This window comes from Idiotropiscis lumnitzeri, chromosome 4 (assembly GCF_059441095.1).
Source record: "Idiotropiscis lumnitzeri isolate Australia: NSW breed Sydney's pygmy pipehorse chromosome 4, RoL_Ilum_1.0, whole genome shotgun sequence".
NCBI lineage: Eukaryota > Metazoa > Chordata > Actinopteri > Syngnathiformes > Syngnathidae > Idiotropiscis > Idiotropiscis lumnitzeri.
The window spans coordinates 27,571,649-27,587,830 of NC_142394.1; positions in this window are offsets into that span (position 1 = coordinate 27,571,649).

Sequence of the window (16,182 nt, forward strand, 5' to 3'; positions counted from 1 at the left end):
TCTGATTATTCTGCGCTGTATTAAGAGCAATTTACTTCCCCGGTCAGCTAGAGAAATTGTCCCTGCCGACAATTTTAAATGTTAAGCTGTGTGCACGAGTGTCGCCACAATTACCTGGAAAAATCAACTTAGTTACTTTACTGATTATTCAGTTTTAAAAGGTAACTAAAGGAGATCACAAGTTACATAAATTCCAAATCGGGCCAGAAATGCGCTCCTTCCTCCACTTTTGGTTGCTGAGAATGTGCACGTGAGTTGCGCACTTAATGAAAATGTGACTTGTCCCAGAGAAGGGTAAATAAAGTTTATGTAAAGATGGCATGTGCTTCATTTCACACACTCTCAAAATAAGTCAAGATTATGAGTAAAAATATAGTGAATTATTATTATTTAATATTTATTTTTTTTCATTATTATATTAATCATCCATCAGAGTTATATCCAGCCAAATATCGGCCTAAAAATATAAATCAGGCTACATTCAATATGTTCCTAATTCCTATTTGCGTACCCCAGATCGTTCAGGTCAACTCGAAGTTCCGGCAACTCTTCAGGAATGCCTCCCACAAAAAAAAAAAAAGAAAAAACTCCACCCCACCCTCCTGCCCGCATCCCTCTGTCCTCTCCCTTTCTCCAAAGCAGCTCAGCCTCCCAGCGGGTGGGTGGTGAGGGCCTCCACTAATTAGGGTCACTAATTGGGGGTCGGCTGAGCCAGGGACCCCTCCACACCTGCATGGTCATGTGACATTCAAAGAGGTGCGCAAAGGTCAAGGGTTTGGATTAGTTGCATTGATGGGGAAGGCGCAGAAAAAAAAAAAAGCAGGAAAGCCAGAATGGAGGAATACAATTTTAGGTGGCTTGTTATGAAAGAGCTGCAGATCCTGATCATATGCGATGAGAAAAATATTATACACACATATATACTCAGACAAAATAAATGAATAAATAAATATAAATATATCGTGCGTGCTGTGAGGCGATGACATTTTTTAACTAATTAATCACAAAATATATCCCTAATTAACTGCGATTAATCACATTTTTTAACTACATTTTTTTTGTGAAGCTTGAAATAGATATTCATTAAATAATATCTTGTAATTAATGTGAAATCACCCAATATGAAGTGCATTTTAATCCAAAGACTGTTCTAAAAGCTTCCTTTGATCCTTGAACGCGATCTAAACGGAGTTATCTTTTTTTAGAAACAATTCTCAAAACGTATACAGTACATTTAGTTGTGCCCACGAGCAGCACATTCCAGCAGTGTTGGTTTGCAAGCCAGAGTGGGAACTTGAGCCTTTGGTATTTCGTTATGAGATGATGTGCTAAAAATGTACAATTAATATGGTAGAGTATTTGAATTTGGCTTTGCAAAGGACTCTAATTTTTTAAATAAATAAAACTGAGTTAAAATATTTAACTGCTTTAATTATTTTTAGATTAGATTAGATATATTTATATATATATAAATATACAGTTTATGCCTCTTTGTTATTTCGAACGGTGCAACAGGCAGACGAGCGCAGAGAGGTGCAAGACCACTCGCAAGGGATTTCAGGCAGCCGGGTCAGAGGTTAATTGCCAGGTGACCTGGGTGGGTGTGGCCGGCTCAGCATTGGCCACAAGCCAGCCCCGCCCCTTGCGCTGATGTCGGCTTGTTTTGACAGCATTCACACAAGCGTCGGCTGAAAAAAAAGACTCGCGGCTGCATTCCAGCTTGAGGAAACGAGGCTCGCTGAATAGAAACCATTTCCATTCAAATATTTACTAATGCAGCTTTCATCATGTCATTGAACAGTTGGCCTTTGTAGGGCTTGTGGAGTCGTGGCGCCGCGGCAACCTTGCATTTTCCTCGTTGATGAAAATATTTGAAAAGGCGCACGTTCAGGCCAACGTTACCACGGCAGAATCTTTTTTGTCAAGGCCCGGCGCGGGTCGGCACAAACATTTACGGCATTTAGAGTGAGAATTGTAGCCTGACCCGCAGCGGCCGCGTTTTGTGGCACTTTCCAATTTGTTGAGCTTTTCAACACCAAATGAATGTTCGGTCCGCGCACAATATCGCACATTGTGTTTTTGCCCTTCTGCACAATGCAACTGGTGGATGAGAAGCCGAGGCCTCGTCTCCCGCTTTTCAGCAATCCGAGCTGCCAATTTACCCGATTCAAGGCTGCCCGGCCTCGTGTCCTGACGCACATTTGCGTGGAAGCTCATCACACTGCCGCTGGGACATTAAGTTTGCAAAAGTCTTGCTTTGCTAGATTAGCAATGCCACAATGACTTGTATAAGAACACCATAGAAAACACAACTTGCATTTTGGAGCAGGAAACCGTCATTCAAGCGGCAAACATCGGCGAGTGTTTGCAAAGCTCGGGACTGTTGCGTTCTCGCCAGCGTTCGTTCAAGGTCGCAAATGTTTACCAAACAGTCGCCAGAGGTTCGCCTATAGTCTCCTTGTCGCGAGGGAATTTTGAACATGTTCAAGAACAGACATATTAACTATCGCATGCGACAACAATAATGTCCTTGTGCCGTCCGACGTCTGCATTTTCTTGCACTGGAATGCGTCAATGAACGCATTCGTCGGTTTGAAGCAGATATTCATCACATTGATTGTTTTTCTATGTCACACTTACCGGCATCTTTTGAGCTTTTTTTTTTTTTTTAATGTTTGGCTGTGTTTCCGTGGCAACAGCCGTAACAAGGAGAGAGGGCCAAAACCTGACTTTTTTCAGACATAAATGGCTACCTTATGAAATACAAAATGAGCTGCTGTTGATTTAAATGGGTCCGTGGACTTGACATACTGCATCGATAATTACGATTAATTTATTTATTTAATTTAAGAATATTATAATTAATATATATAAATATTAATTATTGAAATTTAGTTGAGCATTTTTTATTTATTTTTTTACAAACCCCAAAACATTTTCCAGAAAAAAAAATGCTGATAAACATCAAGTGTATGTTTCCTGTGAACTGTGAGGGGAAACGAGGGAAAAAAATATCCCCTCCACCCAAAAAAAAAAAAGGACAAAAGATTAAAATATTGAGAAAAAAATTAATTCCCTCGAAAATATGCGAACCTGCAAAGCCACCGGGATCGACTGAACTTTCAACACTGCATCACTAAAAGTATCATTAGCCTAACTCGTCTGCTAGCTTAATGCTAACATACGATAGCAAACTCTGTAAACCGGCTAAAAGACTACCAATGTATGCTATCAAAAAAATGATTATATTTTTTTTATGGCTACTCTGTTTTGCTGATTATTAAACATTGCGAGTATGTTTGGAACGTATCACTCACTCGAGTCAAGTCGGGGGGAGCAAAAAACGCAACCATCAAAAAAGCAGCTGAAACACAAACGCAATGAATGTCGCACTTTGAGGCTTTCAATTTATCCTTCATTTGGGCTTCTCGCTCGTAGGGGTCACGGCAGGTTGCCCTCATTAGTATCAGGGGGTCAGTCTGTCACCCTGCTTCCTCCCCCCCCGCAACACCCCAAAAAAATACACAACGACCACACACAACACAAACGGGACGGTAACCTTTCACCTGACAATCTTCACGCTGTTCTTTGCCTTAAAAAAAAAAAAAAAAAAAAAAAAAGCAACAAAGGGCCAAAAGACACAATCACTTCCTGGTCCCCACCCTTCACACACACACACACACACCCACACACACACACACACACACACAGAGGGCGCTAGAGAGGGCCGAGCAGAAGTGGGTAGGGGGAGGGGGAGTGAGGAGGAGGCTTCTCTGTTTTTCAACCGACGTGTGAACAAAAGCTCGGCCGAACTGGCGGAGCGCAGCCCGGGGTGTTTACTGCGCTTGTATCTATAACCAACAAATCAGCCGTGGCACCCCAAACCACACACACACATTCACTGTAACACTACCCCCCCCCCCGCTACCCCCTTTTCCCGTGAGCAGGCCAGCTTCATTGGAAGCCTCGAATGAAGGAAGCGTCCATCTGGGTGTGATCAGCAATTATGGAGGAAAGCTGTCAGCCTGCATTAAGGCCTGCAGGGAAGGCGGGCGTGTTCGGGTGGCTTTTATGATGGAGGCCGGTGGGGTGGGGGCAAAGTGATATGGTGAAGAAAAAAAAATAGCCTCTTTTCCCTTCACTTGGCTGAAAATATTTCAAGCTATCTGGCCCTGTGTGGAAAAAGTATTTGCCTGTTTAAAGTAAAAACCGGTTGGTTTTTATTTTGAAGGCAATCCTAAATTTGGTTCAATCCAAAGTCTTCATTTGAAGACATTCCAAAGTTGTCTCACCGGTGTGCTTCGGATCGTTGTCCTGCTTTCGTTTTAGGTCTCAAACCGATGGCTGAACATTCTCCTTGAGGATTTCCTGGTCCCATCCATCACAGCAAGTCGTCCAGGTTCTGAAGTTACAAAGCGACCCCGGGCCATCACCATATTTGGATGTTAGTATGACTTCCTTTTTCCCGAAAATTATTTGAACATTTTCCCCGATGTAACGAGACCAAAAAGGGTATCAACAACTACGATGTGGCCCGCAATGAAAACGAGTTTGACACCCGCGATGTAAGCGATATCAATATGCTCGAAACTCGACGCAGCTCGTGGCTGGCCCCCTTTTGTCGCTGCTCGCTGGCACAGGCGGTGATTCCCTGTAACACTTGTGCTGCCACCGGCGTTCTCAGGGCACAAAAGCGACCATCATTAACTTTTTGCTCCGTCGGAATGCTGAAACACCGCGGCGAACCACCCTCCCCCACCCTCCCTCGCCCCCCCCCCCTTTTCTCTCGGCTCGCCCTCATTTGCCAATGCCAGGTGTGCAGACCCACAACAAGAGGGAGGGTGGATGCGGGGAGGGGGAGTGAGGAAGCGGCCATCAGTGCACACTATTCACTGGTCTGTTTCTCAAGGTCTGTTTTCGGTTGTTTGTCAACTCAACTCCTGATTGACCAGCGAGCAAATGAAAGAGACGAGACGAAAGCCAGCGCGCATTTTGAGTCAGGGCGTTCCGAAAAGCATTCGGCAATCAACCTCAGAGAATACCGCCAAGGTCACTGGCGCATCACACAGGGCCAAAGGGGGCGGGGCTAGTTGGAATTCACAGGTGGGAGAAATCCCATGGGCGATCATTAATCATGATCAAATTTCACATCATTGCTCAGAAACGTATTTATGATTTTCGGTCTATACCGTTGCTTTTGCACACGTACAGTACATTTAACTCATTCACAACCATCCCAGTAAAAAAAAATGGATTTTGACGTATTTATCCGTCAATGGTATTGAATGAGTTAATGACATTTTTATTTCGTGGCGTGTGTCTCGGCTCAATTGAGGTTGCAGCAGGCTATTGATTGCCGTCGTTTTTGCGTGTTTCTCCTCAATGATATTGTGCGTCCGTGTGTCGTTGCCGGATCGGATCTGGGAGGGCTCATGTGCAAGAAACTGTGAATTCTGTGTGATGTGTCACTTTGAATCCGGTCCCAGAGAATGTGTGAATGACTCATTGTGTGTGTGTGTGAGTGTGTGTGTGAGGGTAATTGGAGGGGGAAGGCGGGAGGGGGGCACCAGGCGGGCCTGGCAGGTTGAGCGAGTTGCTTAAAAACTCTTTTCAGGGGAGACGCAGCAGGCGCGGAGGGAGGCGGGGCCGACGAGCGGGGTTGTGGGGGTTCTCGGGGGGGTTGAGTGAGGGTTGGTGGGGGGGGGGTGCTTTCCAGGACTAATTGGCACTAATTGAATTGGATGTGCTGATCAGATGGGAGGCTGTGGAAGTAATCGGAGTTGTCACAGTAGATAACGCAGGGCTGTCCTAGAGTGTCCGCCTCATGTGACAGCCTGTAACATAGCCTGTGAGAGGGCAACGGCCCCCTTTGTCCGCCCAACAAAGGCCAGCCCTGCAAAGTTGCCAACTACAGCGAGCGGCGAGCGGGGGGTGGGGGGGGGGGGGGCAAAGGGGGCATACAGGCGAGGAAGTCAGCGAGGGGAATGAAAAGGACGCTCAAAAGACGTGAAGGCAGTCTGGTTACAAATAGCGAGAAACCCCGTTTATCGCGCGGGGGGGGGGGATACGTTGCAGGCCCAGATGGGTTCTGTGTTGAAATTAATTTCCTGTCCTAGCAGATCGCGGATGTTTGAATTTGAAAATGCCAGAGGAAAGGTGCCTCAATGCAACCCTGGCCAATTCCGCAACAAGTTCAGTCAAAATTCATCACGTAAATCTGTCTTTGTATTGTACGGTGGCGTGTAATGTTAGGGAGGGGGCAAGGGGGAGGGGGGCTGGGGGGCGCCCCCAGGCATCTCAAAAATTGCAAATTTTGACTGGCAGACTATAATTATTTTGGGCCTTGGTTCAATATTTAGGTCGTTAGCATAAACATTAGACTTGAAATTTTCAGACTAGTGAGTGACCATTATCGTTAGTGACCCATGCTTGCTTCAACCACTCAACTGCAAAACTGACACATGAAAAAAAATAAAAATAAAATAAAACATTGTACCGTATTTTCCGGGCAATAAGCCGCTACTTTTTCCTAGATTTTGAACCATACGGCTAATACAACGGTGCGGCTTTTCTGTGGATTTTTCTTTCACCAGTAGGGGGCGCTCTATAGTTCAGAAAATACATTAAATAAATCTTTATTTTTCTTTTCTCTTGGGTCTGTTCTGTTTCAATTAGCAAAGTTGTTGCCGTGTTAAAAGGCACTGTTTGAACAATCTGTTCATGTACCTTTATGTGCATTCACAGCACAAAATCGTTCTGTACATGCAGTAAACAACAATAAAACTTATAGCCTGATGCGGCCTGTATGTCTTTTTTTTCCCCCAAGCGTGTTGCTGGGCTTATGTACAGGTGCGCCTTCAAGTCCACAAAATAAATGTAATATATTTGTATATATATAAAATGTATTTATGAATAAATTATATTTCTATATAAATATATATCAACACCAAAGTGTTTAAATAAACCTAATAATTTAGATTTAATTCCCCTGGCTTAATGCTAACATATCACACAAAATATACCGTCAAATAAAAAATTTGCATTAATGTTATTTCGACTTGCTTGTGTAGTGAGTCAACTCGTTCCTGCTTTAAGTCTTTCAGGCGTGTACCCACGATGGTTTCCCAAAGCCGAAGCGAGACCGGCACACAGCCAGTGGGTCTTTCCCAAGCTCGCAGCTGTCCAATTAACCAACATTTGTCAGCGTGCACATCTGACTCACGCACGCTCATGAACACACACACGCCGACGACGAGGGAGGGGTTGGCGAGGTGGACTATGAATTTGCGTTGGCTCGCACACCTCGGGGGGAACTGAGACGTGGCGAGAGTGCCGGACTAAGCTCTGGCGAAACCCACTGCGAGGGTCACCACCTTTACAGAATCAGCGCCTCTGCATGTCAGGTCTAATGGCGGGGCCCCAGCAGCTGCACAGAGACGAGGAAGAGGAGGAGGAGGAGGGAGGAAGATGAAGAGTGCCGAAAATGAAGACAAAGCATGAGATAAAACGGGGCGAAGTTTGAGATCTGAGTGGCCGGGACTTGAAAGTACAGTCTTTCCTCCTGCTTGATTGAAATTTACGTTTTGGGCCCTCACCAGGGTTGTATTTGTTTTGGATATTTTTGTGGGGTTTTGACATTTAAATTCAGTTCGTTTGAATTATAGCAGGTTTGTTAGTTTGTATTTATTGAAATTGCTTAATTTTACTTTTTATTAGTTTTAGTATTTGTACCACTTCCTGTCTATACAAATAAAAATGTGTTTATAAAAATACGTGTAAGTGGTGCGAATAGGTTTCACATAAGAGAGCTAACAGGAAGTGCCGTGTTAGCTGAGTTGAATAAATAAAGGTCAAACAGTCGTGTGGGAGTTGTAGTTCTCTTAATGTCATCAAGCAGCAGCCAATAAAAAGGAGCCAGCAAACGAAGTCTCTCGGAGGAGACGAGTTTGCGTGAGGCTTTGGCTCAAAAGGCTCCCCTGCTTTTGTCATTTAACCCAGCCCGAAACACAATGTTAGGTAAAAAAAAAGCTTTCCTTTTTTGGTTTTATATATATGAAAAATATATCTAGAGTAAATAAAACAAAATAGTACATTGTACAACCGGGTTTAATAATCCCCAACATGAATTCAATCCACAAATCTAATTTAGTTGTCAACTTGGCAAACGAAGCATCCAACTTTATTATAATTTGGGTACATGCGTGCCTGCTTCGAACTTTAAAAGTGCTATATGCACTGCACTTATTGCAATTCAAAGTCTGTGGATTGTTAAAACTGTAAATTGCATTATTGAAATTTTTAATATATGTTTGTTGAATTTTTACTACCCAATACTTACCATGTTTTTTTTTAAATCGTGCTAAAAGTGAAACACTTAAAAAGTTTTTGAAAAAAATAAAATGAATAAAAACTGACAGTCACTCTGAAAATGAATTTTAAAACGAACTAAAATAAAAAAAAAACTCAAAATGAAATAAAAACTAACTATAATTAAAATTCAATGCATTTCTTTTTGATGAAAAATGGCTGAAAATGAGTCCCTCTCCAACCCTACCTGCAAATATGTACGTTGTGCCTTTTGTGAAGACAATTGAGAGTCTTGGCAGTAGAGAAAGTTTTTTTTTTTTGCTTGAAATAAATTGACTTGCCATCAAAGTAAATGATCAGTCTTGGAAACATGTTAGTGATTGTAAAAGTGCTTATTTAATCTGCCTTAAAATGGGCCTTAAATATTACTGTATTGATAATTGAATTCCGAACATCTAACCGGATGTTTATTTATATTCTCAATAAAATTGATGTATTGTTATAATTTGTGCACAGGGGGTGCACAAGTCAATTGATGTTATAAAAATGCAATACTGTATAACCACATGCAACAGTTTCATTCATATTTTAATGTCTCTTTTACGTATTTTTAGTCTGCGATGATTTTGACATGACAATTAACAAAAACGCTGAAATCTGATTTGGCCAGAAAAAAAAATGTAACATCCACATTCGCAGAGGAAGCAGCGGGGCCAAGAAAAATGCGCGGAAATAAAAAGAGAATAAGACAGTCCAGAATTTAAATGATGACAAATTGATGAAAGGAATATTAGAATGTATGCAAATAAAGTCGCAGGCTAAGAGTGTCAAATGATGACGCTTGCTTGTGCTGCTGCTGAGTTGAGAGGCGAGTGTGTGACACCTTAACTCGGAGACCAGCAGCCCAACAAAATTCATTATGTACGTTTCGCTCCCCTTTTTTTTGGGGGGGGGGCCATAATTTGTTCAGATGGGTCTCCTCTTTCCTTTGTGGAACGGAGGCAACAAGTGGCAGATGGCGGCGTGAGAGTGACACCTACAGAGCTGACTGAGGTACGGATTGCAATGATATTCACTCAGAGTTTTTCTTCTTTTTTTTCTTTTTAAATGTCGATGGTTTGTTTTGCTTGACGTAGATTTGACAATAATGTGCGTATTCCAGTGCTGAATGTACCTTCAAATATTTCCATTGAGCTTCGTGTGTCCAAATGAGAAACGTCGAAAGCAGCCATTTTGACCGCCGACACCACAGAAAAAAACAAATAATGCCAGAAGCCACAACACTCTTATATGTTTTCTTAAGACGATAACATTCTTTTATTTATTTTTTTAATCTGCATAAAAAACTATTTTTTTTCCGATTCATGTAGCACGGAGTATTAAATGGTCTGTTTTTTTTTTTTTTTCAGAAAGTTGTTTTGTTGTTGTTGTTTTTACCCAAGGTTTGCCAAATGAATAGCTCAAAATAAATCTTCTCTCTGGCCGGATCTTCTCCATTCAAAATATCGTCATGAATAGGAAGCAGTTTTTATGTTCAACACATTTAAAGTCTACCTACCGAGTTTGCTTCAGGGCATAACTGCCAGGGGGAACACACACTAGCGTCTCACATACTGTATTAGTTCAGATGTCAGGAAGCACTTAGCTCATCATAATTTAGCATGAAATATACATGACCATGCAGTAACCTTTTCACACACAATTGTGTTAGGATTTCCAGCAAACTAACTGAAATATAAATGAAAGCCATTTTTTTATTAAGACACAACTACACCTAACATTAACACACTTGAAAAGTATTGAAAAATGTTTTTTATAACAGAAACTTTTTTTCTTCACAAGAACCGTTGACAGTTCGTTTGAATGGTCAATTTTATGTGTGACATATATATATATATATATATATATATATGGGTTCAATATTTTTTCCTTTTTTTAATTTTGTACAAATTTTAAAATGGTGTTTATGGCATAAATCTGGTTAGGAAGTGTGCGGTCCTCTTAAGAAAAAGTCAATCCCAAAAATGTTCCTGACAACAATGCAGGCCGACTAATCGAAACATGGCCTTCTGATAAATATTATGTTTGTGCAAAACGAGGTAAGCAGTAAAATCCGCCCATCTTTGTCCATCACTGGGGGCGGCCATTTTGCTACTTGCTGTTGACTGAAAATAACATCACAGTTGCTCAAAGCTCAGCTAACAACCAATCATGCATCAGAGTCAGAAAACAGGTGAATTATGATTGGTTGTTATTTGAGCCCTGAGCAACCGTGATTTTCAGTCCACAGACGTGACAAAATGGCCGCCCCCTGCGATAGCTAAAGACAGGTGGACTTTCCTGCTCAACTGATATTCCATAAACGCAATATTAATCAGAATGCCATGTTTCGACTCATGAAGGCGCACAAAACACGTTATCGCAAAGACTTTTTATGGGGTTGACTTCCCCTTTAACCTTTAAGTTGACCTAATTTAGAGCATCCTAAGTGGACCGTTCTTTGAGAATATTATAGAGTAGTGGCTGGTGAAAGAACCACGTGGGGCCCTGATAATGATTCCCCAGCAGTGTGCGAGTGTGTGAATGGCGGCGACAGTGGAGTCACCAGAAGGCCAGCCGTGTCTGCGAGGCGCCGCTGTCAAAAAGTATCTCTCGTCTCTCTCTGGCTTCCTCCTCCTCCACTTCCTGGGAATACGGATCCCGTCCGCCACCATCTTGCCAAACGACACCACCAACGTCTATCATCAAGCCGACCCCGGCGGCCTCCCGTTGACCCTTGACGGGGTAGCCTTTCTGTCAGCTGTTTAAGGCCCCGATAATCCAATCACGCAGCCGTTGCTGAGCCGGAGCAGGTGAGTTTCTTTCACGCCTTCAAAGATCTCGACGGTCACGTGCTTTCACACCAGACGGCGTCATGGCATCGGTTGTGTTACGAGCCACGTGTGTGCGTCTCTGCCTGGACGCAAAAACACGTCCCTGAGGGCTGCGAGCTAAGAAGGTACTACGTTACTACGTTTCACCCTTTGAGTCTGGACGGCAGACAAATAAATAAAACGCAGGAGAAGTCAAGAAAACGTGACCGGCATGTTGCTAACGCCACATATTATCGTGCATAAGGATTTAGGGTCAGCATTTGAGCTTCAATTTTTGGCTGGGGAAGTTCATCTGCAAAACCATCACTTGTCAGGAAACTCCAAGATGGCGCATGTTTTTGGGTCAATTATTTGTCAATTAAAAATAATCGTAAGGAGAACCATATCTTATCATACACTTCTCATCATCAATTTTTGCCCTTAAGTCAGGGATCTTCAATCCTGTTCCTCGAGGGCCGATGTCCTGCCCGTTTTCCATCTCTCCATGGTGCATCACACCTGAACGATAGTTATCTGGCTTCTGCGGACCTTGCTGATTATCTGATCATTTGAATCTGGTGCGTTGCAGCAAGGAGAGTTGAAAAACCTGCAGGACACCGACCCTCGAGGAACAGGATTGAGGAACCCTGCCTTAAGTAGTACTGTATGTATCTGCTATTAGGTTTTTTTTAGGTTTTTTTTAGTTTACTGCTTTTCATTTTCTTAACCGTGTCTTTCTTCCTGTCAGTATCCACCCACCAATCTCGTTGGTTGTGACGGATCCAATGGGACGGAATTTTCTGGCTGATTGGTGTCAGGCCACCAAGAAGACTGCAACTTCATCCAGGAGATGACAAAGTGAGATGGTAAGAGCGCCGAAACGGCAAAACGTTTGAGTTTCCAACTGTCCTGTTCAATGAGCAGTGATATATGAGAGTATCATTACATTTGAGGTTGAGATTAGTTCATAGCCTAAAGTTTTGTATTCCCATTATTCCGGACAAGTTCATGTATAAACTGCGCAAAACCGAAAGTAACAAATATTGTCTCGCGAACGCCGCGCTAAGAGCTTCCGACAGGGAAGTCATATGAATATTAATGTCGTGCCTGATTAATATATTATCGGCGCAGTCAGCAACACATTCAGGAAATTCATCTAAAAAGCCAAGTAAGAGCGAGCGGGACGGTAGCTAAAACGGCAACGGTTGCTAGGGACCACCTCACGAGAACCTTGAATGTTCAGGTTAAGTTTGAGAAGAGATGCTGAGAAGAGGGTATCTATCCCAACTCTCCCAAAGACAACTCATATTAAGATGAAGGGGTCTGGAAAGTGCATGAACTAGCACGGCTCTCGAAGGGAGCAATCCAATACTAGAAACTTTTTTTTTTTTTAATTAGTATGCCGCTGGTTAGTGTGACCTGCTGCTTGAGCGTGGGGCAAAAAAACGCAGCTTTGACCAACTCAAAATCGCGTTGTCTGAGATCACGTTCTCTTTCAGCCCTTTTATGAATTTAGCTTAGCTAGCTAAATTACGAGCTAAGTCACTGCTAGCTTACCTAGTATTAAAGCAGCCTTCAAAGAAATTAATTCCGGGACTACGGGCAATAGTATGGCAGCGGTTAGTGTGGAAATTCTTAAGAATACGGTTAGCTTAGCTAGCTAAATTACGAGCTAAGTCTCTGCTAGCTTACCGGGTATTAACGCAGCCTTGAAAGAGGCACAAGAGACCTTTAAAAAAGCTTTGATAATCTCAACATCGCGTTGTCTCGATTTTGGACCCAAAATGTTAAATCATTCAGCCCTCCTTCACGCCCATTCTTGCTAATCACCCGCGTCCTGACAAGCTCTAATGTGAACCGCCGTGGAAGGCTTAAACAATAATCTGTGTTTCTAGAGAGAGTGATGGCGATTTTCCCTATCAGGGTGAAAGAACCTCCGCAGGTATACAAAAAAAGAACCGTGGCTTCTGCGCTAAAAAATAATTCTCACGAAAGCTTTTAGTTGGCTGTAAAGGGAGGAAGACTCATGGTGCGACCACTGCCATCCCCTGACCTCAACCTCATTGAGAATCTGCACAGCTTTCTTAAAACTGGACTGCTTGCCAGTTATGTCTGGAAAAGAGGACGCCTGGACCAGTCGCCATCCGATCGCAGGAAGTTAAAACAACGACAGGACTATTTGAATTGCATTTCGGCCTTTTCTGGATGTGCGTGCGTGCGTGCGTGCGTGTACGGAGAGGGGTGAGGGCCCGCAGCAGCCCGTGGACGTCTTCGCCTACCAGGTGTGATCGCGTGGTACCTCGTGTTTTGTCATACGTTCGCACCTACGGACGGCCAGGCGTGACAGGGCGTGCCAGCGGATGCGAGCGCGAGCTGACCTCGGGGCGCCCGCAGACAGACGCAAGGTGGAGGAGACGCTCGCGTATCATCTTAGCGTCACGGAGGAGATGATGCTGCGAGACAGGATAAAGGGGCTCTCCTGTGACCGTTTTCAAGCCATGCGCACTTGCGGGGTGTGACTTTTGTAAAAAAATATATATATATCTGCACACAACTGTGCCATATTTTGTGCGTCGTCTGAACAGTGTTATAAAGGTTTGGGATTTTTTTTTATTGTAATTAGTTTTTATTGGGTTTTTACTGGTTTTAAATTCTGTTTTAATTATTTTTGAGAGCACTTCTGTGCATTTTATTTGTTTAAAAAAAAAAAAAAAAAAAACAACTTTTTTTTTTAATTAGTTTTAGCTTTAGTTTTAGTTTTTCAGTGTGTGGATAATTAGACAATTGCAAGATAAAAAAAACTTGGTTCACTCAGTATTGTGCAAAAAATTAAGTTACGATTATCATAGACTCGTTTGACTTTCCTTCTTCCGTCTCTACGAGTGTACAGCAATACAGAAATAGATACAAAAATTAATAAAGACCAAAACCAAGGACATTTGTGCTATAATTAGTTAGTTTTAGATGCTTTAGTAAACGGAAGATTTTATTTTATTTTTTCAAAGCATTTTCATTTGTATTTTATGTCATTCATAAAATGCTTTTCCAACTTAAGATTTTTTTCATTTTTTATTATTATTATATTAACCTTGATGTGGACCAGTTCTCAATCAATCTTAATCTAATATCGTGGCAAAGACATGAAATGTTAAATAAAATCGATACTAATCATAAACTCGGGTGTAAGCTCTTTTGCGCTGGATAACCAATCAGAGGACTGAATAATGCGTGTGTCTTGGATGTCGACAAATTTGGAAAAAAAAATGCTTTTGTCGTGAATATAGTTTAAGTTACATCAGGCAGCACTACTAAAGGTCCTGGGCAGAATACACAAGTTTAAGGCAACAAAGTGTGATAAATTATGGAGCTGAATTGCCCAACTTCACATTTTAAGATTTGCTTTGGTGAAAATTGGCTTTCTGGTATTTTACAGCAAATGAAATAAGAGTATTATGCCCCCCACACCCCCATATTTAACAAAATAAAGAAAAACAATTTAGCAAAGTGCTTTGTGGCAAACAACCTGCTTGCTTTGTTGCGCTAACTAACATTAACGTCAATATTTATTTTTTCAAAGTTGTTCCCACTTGCTTAAGCCTCAAGAAATCCAAGAAGATTTTTTTTTTAAACTGTGTGGAGGCTGAACTCAAATTGGAAAGCTCTAATCCGATATTCCACCACTGTCGGCTCGTCAAATCCGAAGCTTCCGTCCGAGGTACGCGGGACAAAAGCGCCTCACTGGTCCCCACATGAGAGTGTCACGCGGCCCAGCTGCTGCTCTAATGAAGGAGCTTCCCTTTTGCAAATGTCCGCCCTTTTGCTTGTAATTAGCCGTCAGCACAGAATGGCCAACCTGTCTTTGGCTGACACCTTTGCATGTCAATTGTGATCTTTGTGGTGGGCGTCTCGCGTTTAGCCCACATGCGCACAATGGGCCGCCTTGCCGGGGTCCCTACCTGTGAAAGGGGACCCCCGACCGCCCCCCCCACCCCCCTCTTTTCAGAAGCCTTCCTCTCAGGTCATTGTCGAAGACGCCTCCTTCGCCGCACTGAATGGCTCTTGTGTGCGTCGTTATTTGTCTGTTTTGGTGTGTTTGGGAAAACAGCGGCCATTCACGGCCACGCCTTGAACGGGAAACCTTTTTGTGTACGTCGCAAGTCTTTGTCCTTTTGTGTGTTTGTATTTGTGGCGAATATGAGGTGTCCCACTAGGCCGGCCAGAATCATCTTTGGTGTTAGTAAAGGCGCTTGTGTTTGTTTTGGTCCACTCTGCTTTTTTGTTTTTTTTGTTCGCTTATTCTGGGTGATTTTTCCGAAATGTTCTAGAATCAGGTCGTGATTGGGTGGCTCACAGTAATGCCGCAGTGGTGGGAAGTAACAAATATTTTGTAAGTGTACTTATGTTGAAATTTCCGGTATCTGTACTGTGGGTTAAATGCATTTTGTTCTTGTCCCTGCTTAAAAAAAAAAACAGATTTGTCGTTCAAAAATTCTCCTAATTTGAAACAAACACATGCAGGTAAGGCGTATTTTTTTAGTTGACATTTTCTGTTATTTTGTCAGTTGTCACAAATATTTTTGTTCTCGTGTTAACTCAATCGAAATCGATGTTGCAAATGAGAGTAAATTCATTTTTACTTCAATTTCAGAGCGTTGACTTGTATTTTGTTCTTTGACTTAAGTACTCATGCAGTATCTGTACTTTTATATGCAAGGACAGCGAGGTGAGTACTTTTGAAACCTCTTCTTTTTAATCTTAATTAAATGAGATCAATTAGTAGCAAGAATAAAGACTAACTATTTAAAAAAACAATAATCTAATTGCAATTGTTTACCTTCAAAATTATGATTGTTTATATAAAATTTTTTAAGGTCCTCTTCCCATATATTTTTTAACAAACACAAGCAATAAATTCATCTGAATTAAAATAAACAATCTCAGACTAATTATACATAAATGTTTCAGTCTTAGAGTTTAGGCTTCCGTGGCAATAAAGGCAAATTAAGACACTTTTTACCTACTT